This window comes from Neodiprion fabricii, chromosome 7 (assembly GCF_021155785.1).
Source record: "Neodiprion fabricii isolate iyNeoFabr1 chromosome 7, iyNeoFabr1.1, whole genome shotgun sequence".
NCBI lineage: Eukaryota > Metazoa > Arthropoda > Insecta > Hymenoptera > Diprionidae > Neodiprion > Neodiprion fabricii.
In genome coordinates this window covers 3,544,146-3,563,083 of record NC_060245.1, presented here as the reverse complement: position 1 = coordinate 3,563,083, position 18,938 = coordinate 3,544,146, and the positions used below count along the sequence as shown (strand labels likewise).

General features: G+C 36.1%; 1 protein-coding gene across 1 annotated transcript in view; it reads right to left on the bottom strand.

Annotated features, from left to right (window-relative positions):
- Nucleotides 1-4,693: 4,693 nt before the first annotated feature.
- LOC124186236 (dynein axonemal intermediate chain 3-like) overlaps nucleotides 4,694-18,938 on the bottom strand; it is a 73,604-nt gene continuing 59,359 nt past the window's right edge. The window contains exons 13-14 of the mRNA XM_046577763.1: nucleotides 6,904-7,025; nucleotides 4,694-6,308 (exon numbers count right to left, since the gene is read on the bottom strand). The gene's annotated coding sequence lies outside the window, so the exon portion shown is untranslated. The remainder of the gene's footprint in view (nucleotides 6,309-6,903; nucleotides 7,026-18,938) is intronic.

Genomic DNA, 18,938 nt, shown 5'->3' with positions numbered 1-18,938 from the left:
TGTATAAGATTATTCATAGCTACTGAATATGTGCTTGCACGAAAAATGAATTGGAATAATTTATTGTAAACGTGACAAGTTTGTAATATTTCAGATGAAATATAATTACAATTGCCATCAAATATTATAAGAATATTAATTAATTAATTAATAATATGATAAATTGTATAAGATTATTGATAGCTACTGAATATGTGCTTACACGAAAAATGAATTGAAATAATTTATTGTAAACGTGACAAGTTTGTAATATTTCAGATGAAATATAATTACAATTGCCATCAAATATTATAAGAATATTAATTAATTAATTAATAATATAATAAATTGTATAAGATTATTGATAGCTACTGAATATGTGCTTACACGAAAAATGAATTGAAATAATTTATTGTAAACGTGACAAGTTTGTAATATTTCAGATGAAATATAATTACAATTGCCATCATATATTATAAAAGTGTTTTACTCACCCAGCACAAATCCTCGTCCTCCTCGTCCTCCTCCTCGTCCAACTCCGACCACCGCCAACCACCTCGAGTTATACCACGAATACTAATAAATATTTTCAGCATGAGAACAAATCAAAAATAATGAGTGAGGTTTGATATAATTTTTTTATCGATATTATCTACCAGAAAGATAATGAGAAGATTGTAAGGTTACAGAAATTTTATCAGCGTACTGACAGCTACCGAATTTGGGGTTGCGCGAAAAACGAATTGAAATAATTTATTGTAAACGTGAACCAGGAACCACGGAGCGCTTATCCTGGAAGTCGAGAAATTTTATTAGCGCACCGACAGCTACTGAATTTCAGCTTGCGCGAAAAACGAATTGAAATAATTTATTGTTAACGTGAACCAGGAACCACGGAGCGCTTATCCTGGAAGTCGAGAAATTTTATTAGCGCACCGACAGCTACTGAATTTCAGCTTGCGCGAAAAACGAATTGAAATAATTTATTGTAAACGTGAACCAGGAACCACGGAGCGCTTATCCTGGAAGTCGAGAAATTTTATTAGCGCACCGACAGCTACTGAATTTCAGCTTGCGCGAAAAACGAATTGAAATAATTTATTGTAAACATGAACCAGGAACCACGGAGCGGTTATCCTGGAAGTCGAGAAATTTTATTAGCGCACCGACAGCTACTGAATTTCAGCTTGCGCGAAAAACGAATTGAAATAATTTATTGTTAACGTGAACCAGGAACCACGGAGCGGTTATCCTGGAAGTCGAGAAATTTTATTAGCGGACTGATAGCTACTGAATTTCAGCTTGCGCGAAAAACGAATTGAAATAATTTATTGTAAACGTGAACCAGGAACCACGGAGCGCTTATCCTGGAAGTCGAGAAATTTTATTAGCGGACTGATAGCTACTGAATTTCAGCTTGCGCGAAAAACGAATTGAAATAATTTATTGTAAACGTGAACCAGGAACCACGGAGCGCTTATCCTGGAAGTCGAGAAATTTTATTAGCGGACTGATAGCTACTGAATTTCAGCTTGCGCGAAAAACGAATTGAAATCATTTATTGTAAACGTGAACCAGGAACCACGGAGCGCTTATCCTGGAAGTCGAGAAATTTTATTAGCGGACTGATAGCTACTGAATTTCAGCTTGCGCGAAAAACGAATTGAAATAATTTATTGTAAACGTGAACCAGGAACCACGGAGCGCTTATCCTGGAAGTCGAGAAATTTTATTAGCGGACTGATAGCTACTGAATTTCAGCTTGCGCGAAAAACGAATTGAAATAATTTATTGTAAACGTGAACCAGGAACCACGGAGCGCTTATCCTGGAAGTCGAGAAATTTTATTAGCGGACTGATAGCTACTGAATTTCAGCTTGCGCGAAAAACGAATTGAAATAATTTATTGTAAACGTGAACCAGGAACCACGGAGCGCTTATCCTGGAAGTCGAGAAATTTTATTAGCGGACTGATAGCTACTGAATTTCAGCTTGCGCGAAAAACGAATTGAAATCATTTATTGTAAACGTGAACCAGGAACCACGGAGCGCTTATCCTGGAAGTCGAGAAATTTTATTAGCGGACTGATAGCTACTGAATTTCAGCTTGCGCGAAAAACGAATTGAAATAATTTATTGTAAACGTGAACCAGAAACCACGGAGCGCTTATCCTGGAAGTCGAGAAATTTTATTAGCGGACTGATAGCTACTGAATTTCAGCTTGCGCGAAAAACGAATTGAAATCATTTATTGTAAACGTGAACCAGGAACCACGGAGCGCTTATCCTGGAAGTCGAGAAATTTTATTAGCGGACTGATAGCTACTGAATTTCAGCTTGCGCGAAAAACGAATTGAAATAATTTATTGTAAACGTGAACCAGAAACCACGGAGCGCTTATCCTGGAAGTCGAGAAATTTTATTAGCGGACTGATAGCTACTGAATTTCAGCTTGCGCGAAAAACGAATTGAAATCATTTATTGTAAACGTGAACCAGGAACCACGGAGCGCTTATCCTGGAAGTCGAGAAATTTTATTAGCGGACTGATAGCTACTGAATTTCAGCTTGCGCGAAAAACGAATTGAAATAATTTATTGTAAACGTGAACCAGGAACCACGGAGCGCTTATCCTGGAAGTCGAGAAATTTTATTAGCGGACTGATAGCTACTGAATTTCAGCTTGCGCGAAAAACGAATTGAAATCATTTATTGTAAACGTGAACCAGGAACCACGGAGCGCTTATCCTGGAAGTCGAGAAATTTTATTAGCGGACTGATAGCTACTGAATTTCAGCTTGCGCGAAAAACGAATTGAAATCATTTATTGTAAACGTGAACCAGGAACCACGGAGCGCTTATCCTGGAAGTCGAGAAATTTTATCAGCGGACTGACAGCTACTGAATTTCAGCTTGCGCGAAAAACGAATTGAAATAATTTATTGTAAAAATGAACCAGGAACCACGGAGCGCTTATCCTGGAAGTCGAGTTTCACCGCGTAGCGGACCCGAAGCGCGGGATCCGGGAGGTTGAGAACCCGGTACTCGAAATACGTAGCGGACCCGAAGCGCGGGATCCGGGAGGCTGAGAACCCGGTACTCGAAGTTTGCGGAGCGCGACTCTCAACCGTCCGCTCTACTGCGCGGTTGTTACCAGACTGAGGAACTCGGCTAGCCGATTTTAGATTGGTGACGTCACTTTCCGAACATCCGAAAATTCAAACTTTGGTTTCGAACTGTAATACTAGGTATGATGATGTATGATGTATGATGTATGATGTACGATGTATGATGTATGATGTATGATGATATGATGTGATGTGTAATGATTCTAGTGTTCACATTTCGTACAAGAAATACACACCTTATCTGTCCTGCCGATTCCAGACTCAAGCGGCCAGGCCCTTCGATGGTCAGCCGTTGACTGAAGATATATCCTTTACTTAACGGGTCAGCCGATAACGCTGCCGTTCTGCGACAGTTGGATGATGAAAAATTTTGCTCGTATCTTTCAAATGTGTGTTAAAATACACTCGAAGTGTTAGGAAGCTTCGTTCTTTCTCTTCTTATCACCTTTTTAGGTCTTTAAATCATTACGCAGCGTTAAATACTATCTCATATACGAAGCATCCATTTCATCTCGTTCAAAATTAGCGCATCCGTGATGTATTACAGTTACTCTGAATTTTTTTCCATCCGAATACTTTTCGAAAAACAATTTTGCTTCTTTACCCAACGTCCGCCGCCGTCTAGTGTGAACACCTATATGGATAACTGTATGAGCGAAAATTTCGCCGCCGTCCGCCGCCGTCCGCCGCGGTCTAGTCGGCGTCAGCCTCAAGTTTGAGGTCGAGTGACCGGAGGGTTAGTCTAATCTCAAGTATACTGGTTTGTGAAATGATAATGTAAGTAATTGAAAATGTAAGCTGGATATCCTGAAATAAACAAATGTTTCAACAATTCGTTGGAACTATGATTGATTAACACAGGCGCAAATTCCCCTGATGCCTCGGTCAAATTTTTACAAATTAGTTTGTCGCAGCCAAATAATTTTCCAGCAAAAACATGGCTTCAGGACTTCGAAATCTCAGAGCAACGTGATGATCAGATGGTCGTGCTGAGGAGCATTTTCCAGCTTGCTATACGAAAAATAAGTATAGACAGTAAACTGGTCGATCAACGTCGTACAAAATATAGACGCATCTTTGGATATCTATCCTGCTGCTGAGGATGGAATCTCTGAATTTCTCACTCTCAAGGTCCAAGTGACTATGTTTCGATTGAAACATACCTGCTTGATAAGGAGGACACGTGTCCGCTGACTTTTATATTACTACCACTTAGAATAGAGCAAATCGGAGAAATTTCAGCAGAAAATTACTTCTGGTGTCAGGAGCCCATCTGAGCCGAGGAGGTCGACCAAAAACATTGAGTGACGTCCAGAAAAAATGAAACATATACCTTATCTCTAAAGAGGAGGTGAAGATAAATGAATAATTGATTGGTTTAAAGTTTTAGTTTCAGTTTATTGAATATGCCTTAATCGTTGTACAAGTATTTTGATCTCAGTTCTCACAAGTTACAAACTAGTATTGTGGTAGAAGACAACAAGAAATTCTAATCAGAGATTGAATATCACATTACAAATCTTAGGTATGTCCTTCTCACAACTTACATGTTCATCCTTACAGTGTACAAGTATTTTGGTGTCAGTGTGTACTTTATTACAAGTTACAAACTAATATTGTGATGGAAGACAACAAGAAATTTTCATCAGGAATCAAATATCACATTACAAATCTGATATATGTCCTCCTAACATCTTACATATATATCTTCACAGTATACATAATCTTAAGCAGAATATGAAAAATGTTATACGAGATAGCTTTCATTGTAGTTTGTCAGTACAGTTTGTGATTTGGCCTGCGTGCAAGTACAATGACATTCTGCAGGAAACGATATTTATCGTATTTTTTATTAGTATATGATGTAACCTGTTTTGAAATAAGTGATGAATAAATTGATCACTCCGTTTTTTGATTCATAATTTTTCTTTTGTTGGTCTCAGGCACTTTTAGATGTGTTTTTCGCGTTTCCGGTGGTTCAGTTAGAAATCCAGAAACAATGACACAAAATGATTTCGAGACGGAAGATTTTCTACCCGACAACAAAAGTAAACAAGCCCTTTACATTTATGTAGAAAATTTTGACGACTTTGACTAATTCATCCATTGTTTTATTGATTGCTCAAGATAATATGTTCCCAAGAATATGCACAAAATCTCATCTAGGTTTGCAGTGAAAGTAAGGAGATCCAGAACGTAGCAATTTTTATATTCTCAAGCTGTAAGTCCTTTTGATGAGATTTATCTGCCGTCTGAAGTTATACGGCTTGTGCTGTTTTCCCGAATATGTGTTTTGTTGGTAGAAGAAAAAGTCAGGGTAACAATGATCGCCCAAATCATCGCAAACAATAATACATTTTTTTAGGCATTTTCTCAAGAAATATCGAGAATAATTTCGAAACACGCATCTTTAATATCGAATCTTCGTAAGTGTAGTGATTTATCAAAGTCCTAGTGCTTCTGTTTTTCGACTTTCTCTATTCTTTCACATTACAAAGATGCGATGAATACTTATATCAACTTCATGTGACTACAATAATTTACAATTCATATACTCTTACATATTGTACCACTAATCATGATAAAATACAGAATACAACTAAGACAATAATAATCGCATTTTTGACTGTACTAAATCTAGAACAATAATCAATGGTCGTCCATCAAGTTACATAAAAATATCGTACACTGACAATGAACAAAAGTCGTGTATATCATTAAACACAATTTTACATATAAATTAGTACATTTTTTTTATGGAAGATAAACTGTTAAACAGAAACAGTAGTGATTATTGTATTAAATAAATGCGACGTATTTCACTAGGCAAACATTCTCACTTTAGGCGATGTCACGCGCGTTTTTTCTTTATTTCTTCTTTTTCTTTGGTAGCAACAATTCACTTATTAATAATCGAAATACGCGAGTCGCGAGTAACTGCAAAACGCACTTCCGGATCCCTGAGCCTTTTTTCCGGCTGTTCAAGGCGCCACCTGTTCGCCGGAGCAGTTTCGGTCTCAATTAACTCCTGAAAGGTTATAGCCTCGTCCTCCGCTATTAACGACGAGTCGTTTGGATCTCCACTCTCGTTCCGGGATTCCAGATTGGTACGTTTCGGTGCCCTCTCTCAGGGGGTGGAAAATCAAGGGGTGAGAACGCCAGACCAGCCAGACTCCTCCACGCCACTTCCCAGATCGTCTTCCTGAAGAGGAAACAGTAAACGTTATTGTTTGCCAGCGATATGTGAAGTCACGTGTCAACAGGCTAGTTAAAACCTTTTATTGCACCCTTCAACCTGATCGCCAGCTATTAAGCTCGAATGAGTTTTGAAGCACGAAGAAAGAAATTGATTTAGAAAAAGAAACAGAAAATAAAAGTGATTATCCGGTCATAAACTTCCATTCCTTGTATGATATTCAGAAAAATGTACTTTAGAAGTTTACAGAAAAAAAAAAAAAAAATTGTCCAAGTAGGGTGAAAACATATTTTCTTTCAAATCCCTTCGTATAATCTAAAGCAAAGTTCTCTTTAATTTCACAGAATGCAGGAATGAAAATTTTCTCCTCTTGTATAAAACGAAGCATTTTCCAAAAAATTAACTTGATTTGACAAATGTATTTATTCAGTTTCGATTCACTGAATTTATTCTAAAAAAAATATATATATGTACCGATCCATTTACATCAAATAAAAAAGGCAAATAAGATACTGATTCAAATTGAATAAGTACCAATTTAATTATAAAAAATTTGTTAAATTCTTACGAAATGTTATTAAATATCAATAATTCAATCTACCTCAGTGAATTTTATATCCCTGACCCTTCTTCGATTTTCTTTATCGTGTAACGGGCTTCGACATCAATCCAGAGAACTTGTGATTTTGTCTTGCAAGTTTATCGGTAATTTTCTCCTTCATCCTGGAACAAAAATCGAAGTCGGCAACCTTTTATTCGGAGAATTTGCGAGCAGCGAGTCGGAATTTGATAAAAATCGTTCGTCGTGGGTATCTAAATTCTAAGGCAGGAAAACACCGGGAGGACCACCCGGACGTGTGCGTGATAGCATGTAGGTACCTGCCTGCAGTGTTCATGGATTCAAGGCGGCACGCGAGCCTTGCCGTTATTGTTTCTATCCATAAACCATCGTCAAGATAATGCTTATCGACGCTTTCTACCCTCCGGTTTCCCCCTTTTTCTCCTGCTCCTCCTTCTCGGCACCAAGAACCGTGTTACCCACCTGCAACACGCTCCGATTTTTACTCTCCTCGTATAATTGTCCCGCTCGATAAGTTTCCTCGTGTTACATTACTCCTACGATTTCGCTTACACACCTACGAAGGTTTCATTTATGAATCTGAATTATACTTTCGTGTATGACATTTTTTTTTTATTTATTTATTTTTTTCAGATTTCTAAACATTGGGAATTAACCTGTTCGCTTTAAAATGAAAAGATTAACTCAAAATGTCTTTATTCGCGTAAAAAATCACCTTTTCGACAATTATAAAATGTTTTAGAAATGTTGGTGCGATTCCACTTTATTTTTCTTCAAAATTTCCGTTTTTCTCGCGATGTGAAAATAATTGTACAAAATAAATAACGGCAATTGATTTGTCAGAAAATTTTGATTGTAAATTATTTAATACACGATATATCTCGAGAAAATTGTAAAAATTGAAAACCAAGATTGTATACTAAGGTGTATAAAAAACGAATCAGTTAAATAATTTGAGTCGTAATATTCTGACAAAAATAAGTAAATGAACGATATTCATTTGGAATAGATCACCTAAGAAAAAAAAAAAAACAATAATAATTTTTACAGACTTCAGGAAATTGGAGCGATGTATAGTTATAAAGAATTTTGAAAACACACGTTACAATTCTCATCTTGACATAAAAAACAAAAAAAAATCGATGCCAACGATGTAAAATTCATTCCACGCGACCAGATTTGCGGATATCGACCACGTTCTGCACATTTGCATACTTAAACCGATCTTAAACCGTCTTGAAAATAGTATAACTTTCTATTAATAAGAGAAAAATCTGAGAGTGAGATAATACGGGAAATGCAAATTTATTAATTCGAACGTCGAGCGAATATTCTAATACGATGCATAAACGGGGGATGAAAAATATCGCCAAGAGCTGATGAATATCGACTTTCGATGACCGAGCAGCGATACTACGCAGACAGCCGTCAATTTACTTAATTAGTCCAGTCGGTTACGTAAACGGAAAAACCATTTTCACCGCGCTCCGTATTATACGTACAGTTTCAAATTATTGGATAAATCTCATTCCAGTTTTTTTTTTTCTCTTCTCTTTTCTATTCAGTTCGTTTTTTGTTTATTTTTCATTATTTCATTTTTTCACCCCCTAATTTTTTTTCACTTGGACCTACCGCAGAAGCCATTAACTAATTAAAACTGCCCTCGATATGAAACCGTTCTGCAATTTGACTTCATTGCCAATTAGAACCTCGAATATCGAGGTAGAAAGAAAAAGATGTATCGATAGTATAATTGCAAACATGCTGGCACTTTCCGTGTATACGTTATAATATAAATATATATAAAAAAAAAGGGTCGCTCATCGCAAATTTCTATTTTACATTTAAATAGCATTGGAAATGTTTTGTTTTATTTAGAATTTTGTAGCTAACAAACCAATAAACAAATCCAACTGACTCGTACATATTTTTATGAAAAATTTAACGCTCTACAAAAAGTGTCTCTTATCATTTTTTTGATAAATTGACGCCTTCCAAAGTTATTCAATTCAAGCTCAAATTGCAATTTATAGTAAACTCGACTGTTTTTTTTTTTTTAGTTTATGGCAAAATGTTAAAACTTATTACCAAATATCATCAAATTTTTCTTACAAATTCTATAGTTTGCGATTTTCTATGAGGAAAGAAGTCTGTTAACAATTTTTAATTTGTAAAGCTCTGCTTTCAATGATATCTATTCTGCCTTTAAAGGTAAATTCCTTTTCAAACATTGTAGTTTAAAATTTTCCATTTCATGTATTGGAAAAAAAAATTTTAATCGCATTAAAATTGGTTTGTGAGCTGCAAAATTCCAGATGAAAAAAAAAGCGACCTCTAAATATTAATATTTAGCACAGATAATAAAGCACACGTATAAAATGATGGGGAAAAAATATTTACGGCGTTTGGACGAATACAGTAGGATAAAAAAATTGACGCGAAAAAAGAAGTCGGAGAGTAATCCGAACTTTAATCGTTCATGGCTCGGCAAACTGAACCGCTCCACGGGTGTCAAATCTTTACGGAATCACATTAAATTCACGCCTTGTTATTAGGCTCGTTGGGTTTTCTGGCTGTGGTCCAAAAGCCGTCTTCACTTATTCCCGACTTTTTCCAACCACTGAACGCTGCTTCCTGTTGAACAAATTTATGAACCTTATAGGGTGAGCGCAAGCAGCATTGAAGGGTGAAGGAAAGAAAATGCTGATTCTCCGCTTTTAGTTCGAACCTCAAGTTTCTCGACTCTGATTTTGAAAAGTACCGTCGTTTTGTAATTCATCGAGCAGAGATCAACGGTTTCAAAAATGTTCTCATCAGTTTCAATTAGGATCCTCTGTTCGAGGAGTTTTTTTGTCGGTCAAAAAACTTGATGAAAACTTGAACTATGCAAAAAATCAAAAAACTTGATGGAGTATAAAGTTATTATAACTTGTATCAATTTTTTGAATATTTTTCTAAGAATGTGATATTATCGTCACTACGGAAAAGTAAAAAACTTTTCAGACATTTTTCCGACTCCTTGTGAAGTACGGAAGTTTATTCAAAAATCGTTCTGTTTCCGTGAAAACATATTTTCAAAATTCAGAAACTTGACAGACGATTGTTTTTGAGTTTCACAGATTTGTTGAGCACGAATATGGTCGCCGTGATGAATCCACCTGTATCGGAAGGGTGCGATCCTTGAGAAAGTGCAGATCGGGATCTTTGAGAATATCGATCCAGATTTGAATGGGTTTCAATATGCGGTCCGAAGAGGAGGATCGTTAAGCCGTTAATCGCTTTCAACAACTCGAACCAGACTGTAAGGGAGCAAAGTTGGTTTCAGGTGAGAACTGGAACAGGACGAAGGATAAGGTGGAGGCCTAAGCCAGACATCGATTCGAGGAAAACCATGCGATGGCAATTGTTTACACGCAAGTATGTTACACATATGGGCGATTCCGTTCAAAGTCCACTAATCGTTCAGTTCTAAGACTCCCGTGATTTTTTGGTCAAATTTCTTTATTAAATCCTGTTTCTGAATAAGAATCGTTTATTTCTCGAGCGAAAAAAAAAGAGAAGACAAATAGCCGGCCAAGATTAGTTAATCAGCTAATTTCAAACGGCCAAACCTAAAAATGTACAAAATCAACAAGCAAATGAATTTTTTACCTTTCAGATTCGAGCTTGCAACTGGAGTTAATTTTATTATATTCACTTTACAGAATTATTGTCATCCAATCGCTCAAGGTGCCTAAAAAGTTGGTCAATCGGTAATAATCAGCTAAGCTAAGAATAAATATCAACGTTCGTAAAATCGTGTTACTTGTTTGGATCAACGTTTTAAAGTCATTTATTAAACTCTGCATATTTTCTAACGATTTAATACGTATTATTTCCCAACTGTAGTTAGTATATTATTCGGTAACATTATAATTGGATTCGCTCAGAAACTTCTCTAATTGCAAGTGAAAAACGTGTGTTTATGTGGTATTTTGTTTATTTTCTGCATTTCTAAGTTTGGTCGGTTCGAATTGGCTGATTAGCTATTTTGGCAGGCTCAGCCTGTTAACCGGTTAACTTTTTTTGACGTCTGATTGCTTCAGCCAGCAGACTTTCAGCTGATTAGCCAAGTTGAATGTCTTGTCTGACTAGGCCGGCTAAATCGTACAACACTGTTTATCGCTATTTTAATACCGTATTTACGTTTTAGGATCTTTTCACCCAAGTTTACAAAGCTTATGAAATTATTAGTTGATCTATCAAAAAAGTATTGTGAATCAGTCTCGTAAAGTTCGTAAATTTCAAATATCATCAACATAGATATTAGTTAATAATTAAAAAAAAAATCTATACAACTAAACAAAAATAAAATACTACATTCATAAAAAATAAAAAAAAACATTTAACGCCGCACTAGCTGGTATAAAAAATATTAGAAAAAATTTTAAATCCAATTCAAGACGGTCAGGGTTTGTCGCGGAATAGGCCATACACGTATCCATCCACGCTCCACGAAATGGCCGTAGCGGAAACTCGAGGGATGGCGTGTGCTATCCACACCCAATATACGAAGACTCACGCACAAATTCCCTCCCTCACTCACTCTCTCTCTCTCTCTCTCTCTCCCACTCTCTCGTTCCTCTGTTCCAACCCTGCGCCGCTTCACTCAATTACCAATTTTACGGGGTCATCGATTCTCCCGAAAAATAAGGACGCGTTATTACATCATATTATATACCTACGTAGTAGGTACAGCCATGTGGCCGTGGCCTCGGTTATAAGCGGAAAACGCACATCTCAAGCTCACCCTATTCGTCACTCGGAGCTTGCGTGCAGAACGGATATTCATACGTTTGAGTGTGTGTCAAAAGATCGCGAAAAACTAATCGCGTTGTATATATATATATTTTTTTTTATTTAATTTTTTACCCCGTCGCAATTTTTGCGCGCATAGTTTAATTTTTTTCTCCAATTCTATTTCCCATTACCTACTTTATTCTTCGCACAATTATTTTGACGTTTCGAAAAAAAGAAAAATAAATAAATAAAAAACAAAGAAACTTTCTCGTTCACAGAGAGATCGAAAGATTTCGAAATTGTGAAAATTTGACTCCGTGTAGTGAAGTTATTCAAATATCGCAAAAATCGATCGTAAAGAATATTTTTGACAGTATACTTTCCTTTGTAGATTATCTCTGATATATTCACAAAATACTCCGCGAAAGAATATCTATCGACTTTGCAAGTCCGTAAATTCTGGAAGAGAGAAATTTTTTTTTTTTTTTTGCATATAGGCAAAATCAGTTTTTGGCATATTTTGAAAAACGAGCTCGATTATTCTTGAACCCAATATTATGATCGACACTAGCCGCGTGATGTTACATTTTATGCACGATATGAATAATAGTAATAGATATTATTTTTGCACGGTTTTTCCGGCCGTTTGAAAAGGCGAGAGGATTATATAGAAACAGTTCGGCATTTCCGTTTGTGCCGTGTGATAGACGTTTCTGGGAATGGCGTCCCATCACGCGAACCCGGGACATTCCATTCTGGGTGGTATTGCGGCCGCAGCTCTGGTCCCAACCGGAAGTCCACTTTACCCTGCAATATTGTCAGCTGACGGTTCGCCGGGAATGAAATTCGAGATACGGGTAAGAAGAAGATCGGAAATAGTGGAATACAGAGAGGAATTTCATATCTCGTTATAGTTGTCGAAAAAATTCCATAAGTTATTATAAAAATAACGATTCCAATACAAAAGCTCGTAGAATTAAACAAAAACGTGGTACGAGTAACTATTCAACCGATCATTGCAATTTTTGAATACTGCTTTCTTTCATTAAACATTAATTTCAATTTTTAGTTTCGCCAAAATCAGAATATCGGAATAGTTTCATTTAGTGGCCAGAAGACTATTCGTACAAAAAAAAAATCGACAGTTCATAGTTTGTCCATTTTCTTTTCGTGCTTTTTCACCGTGCGAAATTATTTTAAGAAATGGAATAAATCGTATGCGAAAAATTCGTCACGAGTCCTTGTTTTAATATTTCGTAAGTTTGATTCAAACCACTTTGAATCTTCTTACGGGTACATCTGTGACCATTGGCTGTAAAGATGATGAAAAAATTCTTTGAAATCATTTTTCACCAACGATGTAAAACGACACATTCGACGATCGAGGGTCTGCAATATTTGGCACATCGGTGAAGGGGTCTGAAAATTAGGTAGTAGGCAGTTACAAGACTCAATTTAAAGATACTAATGGAGGGTTTCACCCCGCGTTTGGGGTGGAATGAGAGACCGGCTATTATACATCGAGTCCGTTTTATGGACCCTTGAAAAATCCCTGAAACTGGCTAGCGCTTAAATGAATTACGACCATTTGAGAGATTAATTTAGACCCTGCGTTTAAAAGGATGGATGGATGAACGCACGAGCATACATATATACATATATACATTTATATTATATATACACACACACATATATATATATATATATATATTGTGCTCCGGCTTCTCTCTTCACCGGATAAAATACGCTTCCGCCGATCGAGCTTCATTTTCATCTCGCTCGAAGGGCGCCCTGAATTTCAAACTCGCCAAGGCAACCCCGTTAATGAGGTAATAACAGTTACTTTTAATCAAGATAGATATATAACTCGGCGAAAAGTCAGAACGAGATAGATTGAAGACAGAAATGAAGATGAAGCCAATCGGTAAGAAAAGTAACTTTACTTTCGATTCAGGGGCTGATAACACTTGTTCAACTTAACCGCAATTTCGAATGTTTCAAAAACTCGAACACTTCTCGTCGGACATTTATACGAACGAGTTTAGACTAATTAAGTTTCGTTCTACGAAGAATGTGAAAAAAGAATTAATAAGAAATGGAAAGATTGACGATTGATACCGAAAAATGAGATTTTTACAGTAGATTGCGCAATTGTTAGGAAAAATAGTGTTGGGAATGTTATTTTTTCTAACCTAGTGCGAAGAGAAGCACATTCCCGCACTCGTGCGTGAAATGAAATTTTTATAATCCAGAATACAAAGTTTTTTACCTTTGTTGCGTACAAATTTTTAGCTGCTGAAATTTTATGGAAAATTTACGTGTAAATGACAAAACGTGTCCGAAAGTTGGAGATGGTTTTATTTTTACCTCGAGGAACCGGTTTCGACAGAGAAAGATTGAAAAAAGTTCTTACAAACGGTATCTTTGAGAATGTGAAAAATCCTGCAGCTCTGGATTTCAGACTGTCTGAATATTCCTCTATTCCCGAGTAAATGACAGAGGATGACATTAACAAATTAACGTGTAATCCAGGTAATGCTGTAACTACTTATACATATACGTACCGTTCTCCTAGCCATACCCGGCTGATTGTATCCAGTTTAAAGCTCGAACTTTAAATTACTTTAAAGAATTAGCAACTTTTTAACTGTAAGAACTGCACGACGACGTTACTCAGCTAGAAAGCTTTGCATAGGTATAGATATTTAACACGAGTAGGTACCGCGTGCAGAAAGTGCAGGTTCCAACCTTAAAGTACGATATTCCAGGACGAAATATTCCGAAAACGATAAAAGCGTTGCCGGAAATAATTCACCTCGAAGTCGAAAATATCTGTACGAGAAACAGACAAATAATCAAAGATTGATTTTAGTAAAGTCCGCAAGCTTTTTCCTTGGTTTAAGGATTTGAAACTTTTGCATCGATCGCGGAGTCTAAAAATTGGAATACATTATAAAGCTGAAGGTTTGCAGCCGCTATTTTCGTTCTAAATTATTAATGTGTGTGTTGGAAAATTGTGGGAGCGGTGGAGGAAAAATTGGCTCTCCAGTAACCGAGGAACGAGATCTGCGCTGCACCTCTTCGAAGGAGTTAATGATCTCTCTATTAACAGTTCGTTAAGTTGTTTAAGACGCTTTTCAAGAAAATTAATGAACCACTCAAACTCCGGTGCTAATAAAGGAGCCGGTTCGCCAACTTTTAGCCGGTGAAAATAACACTGTACGAATATTATAATCGATGGAAAATCACGTTCTTCTTCACGGCTCGTTTGAGCCTGGAAATTGAGAGGGTAATATTATAATAATGCTTCTCGGTGAGAATAAATCTCTGTGTTACCGAACAATAATTAAAATGCCGTACCGAGTTATCGGTTCGATCGTCCGCAAAATTGAATCGCTATTGAAATTTACTTACCGCAAAGAAACTTGGTGAAAAATGTACTGAAAATATAAACTGTGAAAAAGAGAACGAGAAGAAGAAAAAAAAAACAGAAAAAAAAACGTAGCTCTGAATTTAATTCGTTCGGGAAAATTTTTCTTACGAGAGTAGATATTATATTATTCAAGGATGCAGACTATAATGAGTGCATGTGTACCGGTCTTAATGCTATTTTGTGCGTAAATCCTTCCGGAGCTTGCAGGAAAAGGAGCCGACTTTCAGGTCTCATTCAGTGCAGAAATTGCGTCTATTCAACGGAGCTGAATGGAGGAAGGTATTGAGAGCTTTGCGAGACTCGAACGTGTGCGTTCGCAAGCTTTTATACATATATGTACGTACACCTATAATACGCTCAGCAGCCACGTTAAGTACATTTAAACACAAAGGTACCTAATTTGCGAATAAAATAAACGCGAAATTCCGTGTAGCTCGCTTCTCTCTCTCTCTCGCTCTCTCTCTTTCTCTCTCTCGCAAACGAATGACGGTCCGCGGCTAATTAATCCCTAATTCAACGCTCTCTTACAATTAACATTCGGAAGCGATGAGTCGGCTTATTGTAGACGTTACAAAATCAGGTTACTCGGATCACTGATTGAAAGGCGTTTGATGACGATTTCGGGACTTTGAAAATGATGAGAATTGCATTTGATGAGAAAAAAAAAAAAATTATAAAAGAACAAGGATAATTGAAAGGGGCCATTTAAAAAATACGGTCGCGTTTTTTGACAATTTTTTTACACCCCCATGTAAGAAATACTTCGTTTAAACAGACCCGCCCAAAATAATACGTCACAAAACTCGACCCTTTTTTCTTTGTCTATTAATCCACGATTTCGATCTATTTTTGAAATTGTCCACAACGAAACCTTCTTCAAAATATTCAAGTGAATGAAAAAAAAATAAATATAAATTTGAATCTAAAATTGAAAATCATGTAACAATAATCAGTCGTATGTTTGCATGTGTTATAAAATTGAATTCTTACGGTAGAAATTTTCGAAACAATGAATCCCTGGAAACTGCGCGTAGAGCAAGTTTCAAAATTCTAGAAATGATCTGTTGAAGTGAATTTTTTAATTACTGTAACCGAATAATGGAAGCGAAAGTATTTTATGGTCGAAATAAAATATTACGAGCACTGAGCGGTGCAAGAAAAATATACAGAACGAAAGAGACGGGAGGTTGTTGATTACAGCGTTTTATTGATTTGAAAAGAAACTAACACACATCTGTAATCCTTGCTCAGAGCTTTACCCGGAAATATCGTTACGGGACGTAGTAACGCAACGTTTTTATTTCTCGATCGAGAAAGAGTCAGAGTTGTAAGAATTTTACACCTGCGTATAACTTGGAAACTTTTATTATCCTCGTTTCAGTCAGGCTGCAATATTGTTCATTTATCCTTTGAATTTTTCAAACCTAGATTTCAACGAAGATTTTTAACGACTAATTTGTCGCCCGGAAATCTAAAAGTTTTCTCAAAAATCGGCAAGAAAATTCGCGCGATTCGCGGAGAAGAAAAAGAGAATAAATTTGAAAACTGAGTTTCAGTAATTTCAAATCACACTCTTAGTTTCCGGGCAGTAAAAAAAGCTCAGGATCACGGATTCTCTATATTCTTCCGGCACGCAGCTTCTCCATTTTCAAGGATCATCCCATTTACCCATGTACACTGCACAGTTTGAATAAGAAGCAATTTATCGTACTTTCTGCGAGCGAACGGGGAAGAAAAATCGTTCGTTGAAATGCAGAATTTTCTAACGCTCTGTTGATAAAAAAAAAAGAAAAAAAAGAACACAAAGGTCTGAGAGCTTTTTCTTTTTCGAAAATGCATAGAAGATTATTTTTTCAGAGACACGATATATTTTTCTCACGTAAAAACTTCACCAGGGTTATTAATTCATTTTTGTTTTTCTTGTTCGCCGCTCGCAAAAGCTGGGAGAAACTTTCGTTCAATCTTTTTAGTTTTTTTTTTTTTTTATCGAAATTATTCTTCGAGAAAAATAAAAACATGTTTCGAAATTTCAAAGAAAAGAAAGCAAAGCGGAGTCCAAGAGTTAAATAAAACAAAAATCCTATATACAGTACGTACATACGTGTGATTAAGTAATGAGCTGTTTTCTAATTTCTCATTATATTTTTGAGAATCGTATTGAATAATTCATCCAAAGCTTATATGATTAGAAATCAGTAATATCGATTAGACAAGGGAAAAAAAAATGAAATACGGATTGAAAGAAGAAAAAGAAAGCAAACGCTTCGTCAAGCTATTCGAAAAAATTTCCAAATCGTATAATAAATACTGTTATTTTCTTTTTCTTTCTTTTTTTTTTTTTTTTTTCTCTTTGTTCTTCACATTTTCCAACTCCCGTATCAATTGTAACTCTCTCCGTAATGAATTAGGTGCGTGTGGATATTACAGTGATCACGTAACTCTCTCGCGTTTCTGATCAAATCAGTTTTCTATAATATAAATGTACACACGTATCCAGGCAGCGACGCCGTACTGACTTTATTGCGTTGCTATTATACTATCGAACATTATACCGTGCAGCGTTCATTTTACGACTTGATGGTGGGGAACAACGTGGCTTGAAACTCGCCGGGGAATCGCGTTCGTTTCAGAAAGTTACGAATTTCCAAGCTATAAACCGCATTTACAGCTGTTGCTCTGCAAACGATCAGCACACGTTAGCTCATATACTCGCTGCATCTCTCTCTCTCTCTCTCTCTCTCAAAACATATATACCTACAGATTACATATATACATATTTATAAACGACGATAGTTTCGAACGTATACATATCGTAGTTTGGTAAAGTTGTTATTTCTAAAAAGAGGCGAAAACAATGGGAAACAGTGCTTTCAAATACACATTATCTTTATGTATTTTTATACATCCACCTGCATTCGGTATATATATATATATATATATATATACACATTTAACTGTATCTTTTGAAATATTAAATTTTGTCGATTTGTTACGGAATTTCATTCACTTCAAGTATAATTTTGTTAACAGTTCGAGAAGTTGATCGGTACATCGAATTCGAAAAACGTGAATTTTAGATTGATCGTAAAAGAGTAATTGATTTTTAATCCATATATATATTTTTTTAATTTTCAACCGTTAACAGAAACATGAGAATTGAATAATTGAAAAGAAAACATAGATCACTGATCGATTAGTAATCGTAGATTCTTTCGATTCTGGAATTGAAGATGAAAGTCTGAGTTCGTTCGTCATTCGATGCAGAAAAATTTTTCTCTTCTCGTTTTCAGTCTTATTCAACCCGTAAGCTCTCGTTTCGTTTGTGAATAAATAAGAAATATGAATTAAAATTAATTGAAGAAAATGAAACGAAAGAAGTGAATAAAAGATGAAATTTCAAATCGAAATGAAGAAGAGTGAAATCTTTGATGAATAATAACGAATTACTCGTATAAAGAAAATTGTCAAGGAGCAGAAATTTCTTTTTCACTTTCAATCCTCAGTTTCACTAACGATGGATATTTTTGAAAATTTACAACGCTCAGTCTCGTGAGCTGAAAATCTAAAACTTACATGAACTTAAACTGATCGAAATGAATTATGAAACCGAGCGTATCAAGACCAGAAATAGAGCTGGAGAATTTGAAAACCGACAGGTAATTATTCGAAAGGAGAAACTCTGGTAATTATATGAAACCGTGGGCGGAAGCTGATTCCCATTGTCTCGAAACCTCCTCATCGTTTCTCATCGAATTACGCCCTGTGCGCCAACCACCCCGTTTTCAGATTAAAAGCACTCTCATCCTTCCACGTTTCCTCACAACTCTCAGCTTTTCCGATGAAA